The sequence below is a fragment of the Podarcis melisellensis genome (assembly GCF_964234715.1).
Source record: "Podarcis melisellensis genome assembly, chromosome: 13".
NCBI lineage: Eukaryota > Metazoa > Chordata > Lepidosauria > Squamata > Lacertidae > Podarcis > Podarcis melisellensis.
In genome coordinates, this window is record NC_138545.1 from 7,797,838 (window position 1) to 7,811,093 (window position 13,256).

General features: G+C 42.8%; 1 long non-coding RNA gene across 1 annotated transcript in view; it reads right to left on the reverse strand.

The window, feature by feature from the left end:
• Positions 1-13,256, reverse strand: part of LOC309355931 — a 49,750-nt gene that overhangs the window by 6,095 nt on the left and 30,399 nt on the right. The window lies entirely within an intron of this gene.

The following is a 13,256-nucleotide window of genomic DNA, read 5'->3' on the forward strand; positions in this document are numbered from 1 at the left end:
TGTTTAGCACATAACCATGAAGTTCACTAGAATGCTTTTGGCTAGTCACTTTCTATCCACATAACCCACCTCACCAGGGTTTTTGAGGATAAAATGGGGAGGCAGAGTATACTGTATTAAACATTAAACATGCTCCAGTCCTCCTTTCATCCCACCCAGGCCGGCCCTACCCTCCGCCTGCCCCTCAGAGCTGGCACATCACACACAGGGCTGGGCCTTGCTGGTGGCAATCTCTCCTCCTCTTCGCCTGCCCTCTGGCAGCTGCTACAATCAGCAGCATGTGATATTGCAATGTTCCCTGCCCTGCTTTCCATGACCCCCAGAGTGTCACTTCAATCCTGTTTGTCTTCACGTGGCTGCTGTCCTTTGAACCAAGTTCTACTCTAGAGCCATGTTCCCAGGCCACGGCCATCCACCAGTGTAGCACAAAAGCCCACTTCTGTGTAGATTCTGCAGTCAGCTGGTAACCCCTCCCTCCGTCTGCTTCCGCTACAGCCAACAAGATCCTCTATTTCACTGGCATTTCCCTCCTGCTGAAAAAATTGCACAAATCTCCTCCTTCCCTTCTTCTCAACCAACAAATATGGCAGAATTGTGTTCTGGCTCAAATCCAAAAAATGACGCTAATTGGAAACCTGTAAAAATACATAGGTATGGCCCTGTGTGGTGTATCACAATAGCACCAGCAAGACACAAGATCATGAATGAGAAGGAAATATTGTTGTAAATAAAAATATGCCCTTTCCCCTTATGGGGTATCCAAGAGCCCATATAGAGTCCTTACATAAGTTCCCTAGGAGAAAATAACAGAGGCCAACCAGAGAATATCGAGAAGCAAAGCAGCTAATAATCTTGATCTTTATTGATCTGTTGCAACAGGGTGCTCCCCTCTCATGCAGGAAAGGAGGAGGACCCACAAAAATGCTGTACAAGGGCTTATAAAGACTTTTGAAATTCCCATCCTGTAGATCAAGACCACCCCCAGAAACATTATACATACATCACAGAAGGGGTGTAACCTAAGACCACCCCTCAGATACATCACAGAAAAGGCGGTCTAAAATAGAACATTTGCATGTTGTTTTTCTCCTGTCGCTTGTTTATTTTCTGTCTGGCAGGTTACTTGATTGGATTGCCTGAGGAGCCTGGCCATTCTTTCGTAGTGATAAATAGTGATAAATATTTCGTTCCTGGGCCATGTCACAGGCTCACACCCTATTCAAACACAGGCATACCCTTAAGAGAGGATTTGTGAAGGAAAAGACAATAGGGAGGTTTTTCCACTTTGACCATGCAGAGAAACATTTGCTCAGTTTAGGAATAAAAAATGGCTTCAGGTCAGTCTTCCTGTGCTGATCTATGTACGTGCAGTTATGAACATTACCATATATCTAGGACCATAAAATTCCTATCACAATGTCCCCCCTTTGAGGCTAGAATTTTTCTTAAAAAATTTTGCCCCACAAATAATAACATCGTATGTTGTAAATGGATGCCTTTGTGTAAATATATCATATAAAAATAACATATGTTGTGTTTTGTTACTAAATTACTTGCGGCATTCTAGCTTTTGGGAGAAACATTTTTTCAATAGTGGTCTATGCTTTACATTTAGCAGGAAGGCCCACTAAAAATGCAGTTTGCTTTGTCCTCCACCATTTTGTGTGTGTGTTCTCAGGTGTCAAGCTAGCTCTTCTGCAGTCTCACACTGGCATAGTGGTACAGCAACACATCCTGGTGAATCCCCTCGGGGCTTTCATTGACCATGTTGCCTGGCACTCACCATAGCTGGCACAGGTTTGGGCATGTCATGAGAGAGATGTCTTTGCCTTGACCATTCTATGGGATTTTATTATTATAGGATCTGGTCTTGCACTCATGGGAAGCTGCTCACTTGCTCTTAAAGGACCAAAAAAGTTAATTGCAGCCTGGATACACTTGGCCAATTCAAACTGAGTCCAATTTGAATTTATATATGCCCATGGTTCTCACCTTTTCAAACCAATCTGTTAAAACAAAGCCATTCTTAAAAAGGGCACTTGTCCAAATCAGTCAATTTAACTCTATAAGGGATCATTCCTGCTAAACCAAAGCATATACACCTTTATGTATCTGGTGGTTTTAGGGATCCAGAAGCTTGTCCTTGGTAAAACGAGGTTTAGCACATTTTAAAATGGATAGGGAAGGTTGGCAGAGTGCCCGGTGGGACAGCGAAATGTGGTTATAAATTGATCTAATCTAAACATTGGACTACACAATAGCCTGATCTATTAGAAAGCATAAAATGCATGAGAATCCTCCATTGGGGTGTACGCGATAAGACAGTATACATTAAACATAAAAACAATTACAGAACACACAATAATTGGGTCCCCCCTTTGTGGGAATAACACAATGTCAAACACATTTCAACATTCCTACATAATAATACATAATACACAACAAACTAATTAAATATCAGTTGCATATCTTGAGACAATTGTGATCTTCTATGTATATATCTTTTCAATCCTGGAGCACAGAGTCTTGAGGTGCAAAAGTGAAAAAATGTCTGTTACTGGAGAACACTGATGTCCTGGATCTGGAAGGGTTTGATAATACTTTTGGATGGCATGCATATTTGTGGTACGACAAGGTTAAAGTTCACAAATTGTTTAAAAACCATATTGTTAGAAGAGCAATTTTTATGGTCTGGACAAAATACAAAGACTTATTGGAGAGTAAGACTCCGAGGTGGCTTTCACCGGTGGAGGCAAAGGCCCATAAGAGACCTAACATGGAGGCCTACTGGCCAAAGTACTGGGAAATAATTGAAAAAACTGGGGACAATTGGAGGTTGCAGAGCTTGGACAAATTAAAAAACAAGGTGCGAGATTGGTTGCATTATGCTCAAATCCAAGAAGTTTTCAAAGTGGATAAAAAAGTTGGGTTCCAGGTGGAAAAATCGAAACTAGAGACAGAATTGTTAGAACCAAAAAACAAAATACTTTCGAGAATGTACAACTTGCTGCTTAAATGGAATACACAGGATGAGACTGTCAAATCCGCCATGATAAAGTGGGCGCAGGATATTGGCCATAACATCATGTTTGAGGACTGGGAAAAGTTATGGAACACCGGAATGAAATTCACGGCATGTAGTGCCTTGAAGGAAAATATTATGAAAATGGTATACCGGTGGTACATGACCCCAGTCAAGCTTGCTAAGATATATCACCTGTCTGATAATAAATGTTGGAAATGTAAGGAGGCGGAAGGGACATTCTTTCACCTCTGGTGGACATGCCCAAAAGTGAAGGCCTTTTGGGAGATGATTTACAATGAGTTAAAAAAGGTACTTAGATATACCTTTACTAAGAAACCAGAGGCCTTCCTTCTGGGCATTGTGGACCAGAGGGTGCTAAAGAAGGATAGAACTTTCTTTATGTACGCTACTACAGCAGCAAGAATTCTCATCGCAAAGTATTGGAAGACACAAGATCTACCCATGCTGGAGGAATGGCAGACGCAGTTGATGGACTATATGGAACTGGCTGAAATGACTGGCAGAATCCGAGACTCGGGAGAAGAAGCAATAGAAGAGGACTGGAAAAAAATTAAGGACTATTTGCAAAAACATTATAAGCTGTATGAATGTTAAGAAAATGCAACATTTAGGAAACTTTAGCCACAGTAATGGTAATTAGGTGAAATGAAAACTAAGGCACAAGAAGTTAGAGGTGGAATTATGAAAAAACTTTATTGTGTTTTAAATTTTAATATATAAGAATTGGGATATAACATTCTGAACTCAGTAACATGATAAACTGAAAGATACAATAAGTTATGAAACAAGATAACAAATTGCTGATATTTGTAACACAGAGAACGCTGGGTCTGGAGGTTGTGGGGAAGTCCAGTAGGTTTGTGGAAAAAAGAGTATGGAAGCTTGAACCTTTTATATATTCTCTGTTTTTTCTGTCCTTTCTTCCTTTTTTCTTTTCTGTATTTCAAAAACTTAATAAAAACATTTTTTTAAAAAAAAACAAAAGTGAAAAAATGTCCTTGCAATTTAACTCCACCCCCCTTTGTCAGCCCCACTCCCCCGTCAGTCTATATCCTTTGAAAGAGATAGCTGTGGGCACTTTGAAAACTCTGGTGCCTGTTGTTGCAGGTAATAATCTTGTGATGGCGAATAACTGAGTTGAGGGGTTGCTGCTGCTTTTCCATCTGTAGAAGTGATATCCTGTAAGGGAGCAGGGTTTTGGGGACTTAAAAGACAGACTTAGAAAGAGGAAGGAGCAAAAGCCCCCCTCCAAAGAAAATCTCCTTGAGTTATCTTGGTTAGCTGCAAATAATAAAATCCCAGCACGTTAAGCATCTTATTCATTTCAATAATTTTATCACATTTCCATATAATTACTGTTATAATTACTGCTAAGTTTGTTTGCTTTCCTTCACTTAGGTTTTTTTTTCATATTATTAAATAAAAAATTACTCCACATGTATAGAAAGAGAACTGTAAAAATACAACAAAGGTTAAAAAATAAAAAAGAAAGCAAAAAATTAGATTACCAGTCAGATGAAAACGGACTTGACACAAAGACATCAGATTTAGAAAAGAATTATTATTAAATAATACAAAGATATTATCAAAAACCGCACAGATTACTACTGGACTGAAAAAAATGGGAAAACAATGGGAAAAGGCTTAAAATTCAGCATGTGCTAAAAGAACTTGATGAAAATGACTTTCAGCATGTGATGGACATGTCCCCAAAATAAAACACACACACACTCACAACAACCTATGAGGAACCAAATATAAATAAATGCTAAGACACACATTTTTTAAGAAACCCGAAGTAATCTGTTTTGGCATTCTAACATCCCAAATGAAAATAAAAGAGTGTTTCTTGATGTGACAACATCCGCTAGAATGTTAATAGCAAAATACTGGGAAATGAGTTAATACCAAGAAAATATGAATGGCAATTTAAAGTTGTGCAAGTACCTTGAACTAGCCACAATGAGAGAATTAATAAGAAATATGTTTGGTTGTGCTTCAATTAATTCATGGAAAAACTGATTAAATAAATGAAAACAGATTATTTGTAACCTTAAAAAGGTGTCAAAGCCACAAAGAGATAGAGGGAAGCCAAGTAATATAGCAGGGATTCAGACAAATGCAATTACTTTTTATAGAGTATTTAGATCACTGTTTGCATCCCCTTAAAGGACACTTTGTTAGAGGTTCCCATATCCTGTTAAAAGGGGAAATTATTTCATGTGAGAAGTCTGTCAGGAAATGCTGTTCCTAAAATGCATAGGAATACACACACACACACACAAAAAACCTGTTATAAAATTTTAATCCCATTAGGGAGGCAAACTACTCAAGAGAGGAACTCACAGTGGGAGTGCTTTGATATTTACCTGTGAAAAGAATTTGGCATGTTAGATTTGAAACTTGGCAACCTCTTTACTTTAGATGGTCCAGTACTTAACCCTTTTGTCTTAAGTAGCCCCTGGAGCAAAAGACACATTAAAGGTGATTTCCCTCAATGGTTCCAAGTTTTACATAAGGAAATTTGGATAAGTTTCTCCCTGCAGCCCACGCTCTGTGCTGATCTATGTACGTGCAGTTATGAACATTACCATATATCTAGGACCATAAAATTCCTATCACAATATACAAGGATAGGAGTCAACTCCAGGGGCCCGTGGGTGCTTGGGCACCCACAATAATGTAATTTGCAGGGACTGGGCACCAACAAAGTCAATGAGCACTATGTGCAGGCGTGTGCCTGTGATGTTGCACCTCCATGTTACGGCTGTGGGCACCCACAATCCTGAGGACAAGATGGCACCCCTGTATACAAGCCCACATCCTGTGTCCTGACTCCATGCATTGCAGCTTGAAGAACCAGATTGGGGTTGAGAAGACTGGTTGCTGGGAACCCCTTCATTTAAAACAGATCCCTGCAGCCACATTAGGAAAAGAACTGAAAATAAAACAGCCAATATTGTAATGCTGTTATACAAATCTATGGTGTGACCTAAAATATTGTTACAAAAGTTGAATGCCTGCCCTTCTTGTTGCCGAGTGGGGGCAAGAACCCATGGGGTCCCTGGCACTGACACAGGGTCTGTGTCCCTTTGGAGGAATAGAAAACGTAGTAGAGACTATTGTAGGTTTAACAAATATGGTTTATTCACCTATTTACACCTCCTGTCTGCATGGTGGGAGTCCAAATCTTACAGCATGGTCATTTCATGGGGCGGCAGCACAGGCATCCTTCAGCCTGCCTGCCCAAGATGGAGCTCAGCTCCTGTCCTGCCACTTCTTTCCAGCAAACCTTGCTCAAAAACTGCTTTTTCCTGTCCCCTCAAACACCCCACCCCATCACCTGAAATCCCTGCCTCTGTTCACACCTCAGGGCAGGGGGGAAAGGAGTTTTCTTGTGTTGTTAATGGCCCTCCATTATACACATTGAGGCACCAGGCAAAAATGTTCCTCTTTAACCAGATCTTGGGTAGGTTGCAATCCAATGTCCTTTTAAAACATGTTCTGGCGGGATTATAAGGTTATTTTCATTTTCATTTTGCTTATGTATTTGGTGTTTCTCTATTGTGATTTTATCCTATGAACCACCAAGACCTGCAAGTATAGGGGAGAATAGAAATCTTAACAACAACAACAACAAGCATCACAAAACTAACCACAGACCACGCAAAAGGATAAAATGTTCCTCAAAGGACATGCAACTTACAAAACCCTTTCTAAAAATAATATCTCTGAATTCCTCTTTTCTCTTCCCAGATGCTTCTGCTATTCTCAAATTCCGGGTCTGGGAAAGGCTTCTAGGGTTGGAGGGTGGGGCAAGGCAGGAGAAAAAATCCGTTGCCCGGTTTAATTTTTTACTGATGATTTTGCTGGCAGACCAAGCGATGGAGAGAAGCAGAGCCAGCCACTCCCAAGGTCTGAGACTTTCCCTTTGGCCTCTGGGTCCTCCATGCAGTTGGTGCACCCAGCTCTGGAGATGGCAACAAGGAGGTCCAGGGTGGAATGACCACAGAAACCACCACAAGGGTGTGGGCCACCTGCAGGTTCACAGGAAGGTCCAGCAGAGAGTCGTAGACCTTGCACTGCATCTGGCTGATGCTCTCATAGAAGCAGTTTATTCACAGCCCCTAGCTCCTACCACTGTGTTGTGAAACCAACCCCCCTCCCAAACTCAATGACTGGTGGGCGCCTATCGAAGATGGGGAGCCAAGTGACTCTTAAAAGGGACATGGGCAAAATTTCAGCTACACTAAAAGTGCAAGGTAGCTGCAAGCCCATTACCCCTTTAAGAGCAGCTTAAATCGGGACGTTTCAGGGCAAAGGAAGAATCCATGGTGGGTTAATTGCTTCTATGGCAGTTTCAGAAAATTTGGGGCAGATAGGGTGTATGTTATTCCTTGGGGTTTACTGCCCAAACCTTTCACTATTGAGTATAGCCACAAGCAGTGCTTTTTCATGGGGGGGGGGACACAGGGGTACACATACCCCTAAACATTTTGTGAATCTTTGTACTTTTGTCCATTTACTATATTTATTTTCCCCAATTTGAACTATAAAATCGTGATTTTCTTGAGTCAAACTGAGAGAACCCCTAAACATTTTTTAAGGGAGGGAAAGCACTGGCCACAAGGCAGCAGAGGTTTCAGGTCAGAGTGTTCCTTCTCCATTTTGCTAATTCTGCATCTTGTCCTCTAACGAAGGTCAGGGAAGAGGATTATGTATTTTGTGTTCTCATGTTGCACCTTTATGTTCTGAACTGCCTATGATCTCCAGATGAAGGGAGGTGTACAAATTGAAATAATAACAATAGAACTTCCCAATAGCTATTGGGATTTCCCACAAATCCCAATTATACTCAAGTTTCTAGAAGGACTTTCTGGGAACCTCACATAATAGCCTCTTCTGGGTGGAGTTACAGGGATTGAGTGAGATATTATCTCCCCAAAGTCTTCTGGGGTGCTATATACAGTACGCAGGCCTGCTAGCCTACATGCCATTCACACTGTATCCTATAATGTGGGACCAGATCTTCTTACTACAGCTGTGAAAGCCTTTGAGAATCAGAGATGTGAGAGGACATCATAGGGGGGAGGGAAGGAAAGAGGGACAGAGGCCAGTGTTGCCCGCGGCACCCCTGACCACAATTCCAGGCACCTCAGGGTGCCAGGGCACACTGGTTGAGAACCAATGCCTTAAGCAATGGGTGCCTCTCACCCTCCTTAGACCATGCAGACGTGTGTGTCCTCCCCCGCCCACCAAATTGCCCATGTAGAGCAAGCGGAGGCCACCGGTTATGGAGACCCACCCAAGGTTGCTTGCCGAGAGACAGAGAACAAGGAAACTCTTTTCCAACCAAATGTCTGGTTAAAGAGGGACATTTTTTTCCAGGTGCCTAAATGTGTATTATGATGGCGCCAGGTGAACAGGAAGCTGAGTGCCCAGTCCTGAAGGAGAGCCTTTCTTCCATGCAGGCCCGGCAGGGCCCACTGCTGCCATTGCTGCTCCCTGGGTAAGATGCTTTGCCAGTCTCCATTGGGCCAACAAGTCTGGGGACATCTTCTTCCCAGGCCCCCGTGGGGCTGTGTGAGGAGACACCTCTTTTTAGGGCAGGAAGGGGGCAGCTCTGAGACCAGGAGCGGCAGCAGCAGCTACCCGGAGTTCTCCCAAGGAGAGGAGATAGGAGAGGAGGCTGAGGGAACCCTCCACCAGGGAGGGTGTGTGGAAAAGAGTGAGAAGCTGCCAGCTCTGCAGGCAAGGGTGACATAAATGGGCTTCTGAGTCCCGCAGGGCAGAAAGAATGTATTTGGTCAAGGGAGCCATGGACTCAGAAAAGTTGAAAACCTCTTGCTTTAGGAGAAGGCTCAAACAAGGAGAGGGTGGATGTGTAGGGAAAGGGCGTGAGACACAGTGTCTCTTCATCAGTGGGGAGCAAACAGTTCGTTTTCTCTTTCTCTCTCCTCTTCTGCTTCCTTTAGCCAGCGATGGTGTGTAAAAAGTAAGCAAATGCTCATGTATTAATGCATTACAGTGGCACCTCAGGTTACATATGCTTCAGGTTACAGAATCTGCTAACCCAGAAAAAGTACCTCGGGTTAAGAACGGACATCCGGAACCAATTAAGTACTTAACCCAAGGTACCACTGTAATGGGATATTTTTCTGGTTAAACGTAGGAATGTGCTGCGTTTTTAAAGCATCCCAAGGCTCTTTGTTGATGCTGCAAACAGGGCCGCTTCTCTGGAAATAAACGGCTGAATAGTAGTACATTATTACTGACTTAAGTGCAAATTTAAGATACCAGAAAATGCAAAGGAAGACAATGTGCCTTGATTTTTATTAGTCCTCTCATTGCTTTCCTTTTGGTGAAGGGCTTGGAGAACAGATTGAGGTTTTTAATTGCCGGTGAACCTGGTGTACATGTGAGATGTGTACCCTTTTCTTGCATATGCTAGTCTTGTGACCAGTGTCTGAAGATCCTTGTGACTTGGCATCTGGCAAAGAATGAGATGGTCCTTGCAGAATTAGCAAAACAGAGAAGGAACACTCTGACCTTACACCTCCGCTGCCTTGTGACTAGACTCATTAGTGAGAAAGGAATAACATACACGTCAACTGTCCTGAATTTTCTGAGGCTGCCTTGAAAGCAATTAAATATAAAAATATGGCGTGTATGTATAAGCTAAAGCAAAATATCAAAATGTACACGGAAAGGCTGATTTGAAAATTTAATTTATGGGAATGGCAGTGTATTCAGCATCAAATGTTATTGAGTAAAAGATAGATGGAGTAGCTAGCCTATAGCATGTTTTTCCAACATACGATGTATCAAAAATACTCCAAAAAATACTATTGCCATAATTACCGTATTTTTTGCACCATAAGGTGCACCGGACCATAGGGCGCACCTAGTTTTTAGACAGGGAAATCAATAAAAAAAATCTCCCCCCCCCCAGCCCCAAAGAGAAGCGTACAGGCTGCGCACAACCTCTCCCTGCCGGCACAAGCCAAGGCAGCGAGCGGGATGGATCGTGCTGGCTGTTTTGGCTTCCTCTTTAGCCCCACGCAATCCCTCCTTGCCGGGAGAGGCTGCATGGAGCTAAAGAAGCCATAGCCCCGTGCAGCCTCTCCCTGCCGGAGGGGTTGCGCGCGGCTATAGCACAAGCCTGCATTCGCTCCATAGGACGCACACACATTTCCCCTCAATTTTTGGAGGGGAAAAACTGCGTCCAATGGAGCGAAAAATACGGTAGATCACTTGAAATGATGGATAATTGTTGCTCACCAATATTATTATCAAAGGAGCCTCACTGAAAAAATATTTTCTGGTACCCTGATCTTAATATGAAATTCTCTTGTATCAGACTTCTACCAGAACACAAAGTCTGTTGGTTACACCTGAAGCACACCTTAAAGGTATGCTGCTACCATTCAGACAGGAAATGTTGCCAAATACTGCTTAGCTAAATGTTATGATACCAATGCCCATAAAAGGGGTTAAGCTGATTAAACAACCTTTAAATATAAGAATTCAGGTCAAGATGTGAATTTAGACCTGAAGGAATCATTGTCTTTGAACGGTACCTTTATATATAAGGTTCCCTTGGTCGTAATCTATGTTCAATATTTACAATACAACTTTTATTTTATTGATGGAATTGATTATTTATCTGGGTGTCATGGTTTTAAAAATGTTTATAGATCGTATATTGAACAGACAGCAATAATTTTTTGGTGTTTGGTTTTTGTCAGGCATGCATGGAAGTTTCTGATAAGAACTAATGAGCCTCTGACAGATTTATAGTCCATTTATTTACAAAAACACACAGAGAGTGGCATCAAGCCAACTTCTCTCAAGACATCAGTTGCTCAGTCTGAATCTCCTGCCCGTCCGCAGCACTAAGCGCCAGTTCCCCATCATCCTGCCCCTGTGCTTCCCTTCCTCCTTAACCCTTTCCTGCCTCCTAATCCAAGGGGAAGGAGCAGCATCACCGCTGCTCTCAGAGGCAGAGCCTTCCAGACACTCCCTCCCTCCTGGATACATAGCAAAGTTATCAGGGCTGTCTATTTCCCTCAACCTCCAACTGTGATACTTCTGAATCTGCTATTCTTCCTGTTACTGGGAATCTTGAAGGAAGCCCCCCCCCCCAGTTCTTCTCTTCCTCCTCTGTTAAAGGCTGCTCTGTCTGGGACTGTCTTTCTTCCTGGTCAGAGTCAGACCAGTCTCTGGCATGCAACGCTGGCCAGCCCCTGACAGCTTTACAGCAATACACTGATTAAGGAAGTATTCGGAAACGGGTGTTTCATGCTAGCTACTCCATGTTTTTTGCTCAATAGCATTTGTTTGACTAAACTGCGGGAGGCAGTGGAAGACAGAAGTGCCTGGAGTGCTCTGGTTCATGACTAAACGACTAAACAACACCACCACCACACTACCATTCACATAAAATGAATTTTCAAGTCAGACTTTTTGTGCATGTTTTGTTTTGTTTTTGTTTTTTGCTTTATGGAAGCAATTAACCCATCACGGATTCTTCCTTAAGCTGGTCTTAAAGAGGCAATGGGCTTGCAGCTACCTTTCACTTTGTAGCGTAGCTGCAATTTAGCCCACGTCCCTTTGAAAAGTCACTTGGCTCCCCATCTTCCCTGGGCGCTAACTCGACATTGAGATTGGGAAGGGGGCTTGACATCAGGAGGGTGTCACTGGCCATACACTGAAAGATTGTCAGTGAAGTACCCTGCATGAGGGGATAGAGGTGGGCTGCCTGCGCACACATGTGTCTTGCGGGGCACCCCCATGTCCCATTTACACTGAGGAGCCCTAGTTCCCCTGGCTGGGGGGCTGGGAGGGATACACGCCCAGTGCCTAAGCAAAGGTCTTCCTATATTTGAAAGGTTAATAAAGTTGTGGCCAAATTTCCATTCCATAACACGTTGTCATGAGTCATTATTCTTTTCTGGTTGTCCCTGTGAAGGTCGCCACCTGGTCAAGCAATGTTTACCCAGCCTAGGGTGACTTAGATGAACAGGTGGTGCACTTCTATTGGAGGCAGATTTTTATATCCTTGCCTTGGTGGCCCATTCCACACATTTAAGGAGCTACCTAGGTAACTGTGCAGAGGTTATGGGATATGGTGTGGGATGTCATACATCAGTACAGTCAATTTCAACATGCTTTGCTTCCTAGAGTGGACACTGTCAGGCGGGTGTTTAACTTCATGTTCCCCCTGTAAGTGACTTAGCATGATTCTATAAACGGGCAAGTCACACAGTCATCTTGTCTCAGTTAACTCTCAGTTCATTCTCGCAACCATTTTGTTGTCTGCTGGCTCTTAGCCAGCAGCACTTGGGCCCATCCTCACAAAGGATGTAAGCCACGTTCTATGTTTGCAACCTGAAGCTTAAAGCCTGCCTTCTAGGATGTGTACTGTGAACAACTTGTGAGTAAACTTATTGTTATACTTTTAAATACAGACTTGTGAGTCTCTATTGTATTTTAAGAGGGAGAAAAGGGGACAACAGGAAAAAAACCATCTAGGCAAGTCAGATTGGATTAGTCATCTTGTAGAGATTCAAACAAATCTACTGAAATATACTCAGAGTCGAGTGTGGATTTCATGCTCTTTTTTCAGCTCATAGTAGCGAGGAATGGAAGTCCCCCCCCCCCAAACATTTGCTTTATATATATTATTTACACAATGGGCCCCATGTGATTGGCTAATTCCGGGATTCTCCTGTAGACCAATCAGGTTGCAGATTCACTTACACCTGGAGCTAGATTGGGTGGCTCCTGCAGACCAATCAGACTGCTGCATCCTATTGTTCTAGGACCAATCATACTGCTGCATTCTTAATCCTATTGTTCTAGGACCAATCAGACTGCTGCATTTTGGATCCTATTCAACTCAGTACATAACATCTACCAACTAGCATCCGTGAATATAGAGGGAATTTGCTCTGCTACACTACCCACTAGCGTGAGTGTAGGAAGGATACTACTTAACAAATATTTCTTTGCCTATTACAGTGGTACCTTGGGTAAAGTACTTAATTCGTTCCGGAGGTCCGTACTGAACCTGTAACTGTTCTTAACCTGAAGCACCACTTTAGCTAATGGGGCCTCCTGCTGATGCCATGCCACCAACGCACGATTTCTGTTCTCATCCTGAAGCAAAGTTCTTAACCTGAGGTAATATTTCTGGGTTAGCGGAGCC